This window comes from Eleginops maclovinus, chromosome 10 (genome assembly GCF_036324505.1).
Source record: "Eleginops maclovinus isolate JMC-PN-2008 ecotype Puerto Natales chromosome 10, JC_Emac_rtc_rv5, whole genome shotgun sequence".
Classification (NCBI taxonomy): Eukaryota; Metazoa; Chordata; class Actinopteri; order Perciformes; family Eleginopidae; genus Eleginops; species Eleginops maclovinus.
Genome location: NC_086358.1, coordinates 45,471 through 46,780, shown reverse-complemented (window position 1 = coordinate 46,780; position 1,310 = coordinate 45,471).

Here is a 1,310-nt window from a genome sequence, read left to right as displayed (position 1 = left end):
AGACAGACAGACAGACAGACAGACAGACAGACAGACAGACCGACAGACAGACAGACAGACAGACAGACAGACAGACAGACAGACAGACAGACAGACAGACAGACAGACAGACACACACACACACACACACACACACACACACACAGACAGACAGACAGACAGACAGACAGACAGACAGACAGACAGACAGACAGACAGACAGACAGACAGACAGACAGACAGACAGGTATCAGGATGATTGATTGACAGGTGTGTGTCAGTTTATCTGAGGGAGACAAGGTGATGAGGGCCGGATAATGGAAACTGGACAGTGTAACACACACACACACACACACACACACACACACACACACACACACACACACACACACACACACACACACACACACACACACACACACACACACACACACTCTTTGTGATAAGTGTTTTAGGGAGTATCTCTGTGTGAGCGGTGATGGACGCTGGGTCTCAGCTGCCTACAGTTTCCTGTTGAGGTCTCAAGGTGTTATTGGCAGTGTTGTGCGTGAACGAGTTCAAAAGAACGCGTTCATTGAACACGCTCATTTTTTCGTGAACGTTGAACTGAACGCAACACATTTTTCAATAAAGAACTTGAACGTGAATTAGTTCACATTATGTGTCATGAACGGCAGACATCACTGTAAATGAACGTTGGCATTTGTTTTCCATTGAAAACTGTGTGACATCTGTTTTCTCTTTTGAAACGCAACGAGAGAGAAAGTTCCTCCCTCCTGTAGGTGCCGCTTAAATCATGTATCAACGCAGAAATAGTTTTGGCACTGTATGCGCAATGCATTGAGGGCAACGTAGTGTCCGGCTGAGAATAGTTGAGTTGAATAGTTGAAACGTACTGGCTTCCGCACGACGTTACCCATGATGAATTGCAGCAGAGCGGCTTAGGCATAGCAACGCCGAGAGCGCGGAGGGCTGGAGGCTCGAGAGAGAGAGAGAGAGAGAGAGAGAGAGAGAGAGAGAGAGAGAGAGAGAGAGAGAGAGAGAGAGAGAGAGAGACCAATGACGAGAGTGAGAGAAAGCGCTGCGATTTAAAAAAAAACAAACAAGATGGCTAGTGGAAGTGATGGCACGGAGACGGACTCCGATTCTCCTCACGAACATTTAAAACAATTTTACACTCTTGCAAACCAAGACCCCGACGGCAAACATCTGTCCTTCCTGTGTAAGATGTGTCCACCTGCGCAGCAAAAACAAGTTAGGACATCGACAACGTCCTTCTCGAATTTGAAACGGCACATTGAATTAAAACATCCATCCAGTGTGAATGCAAT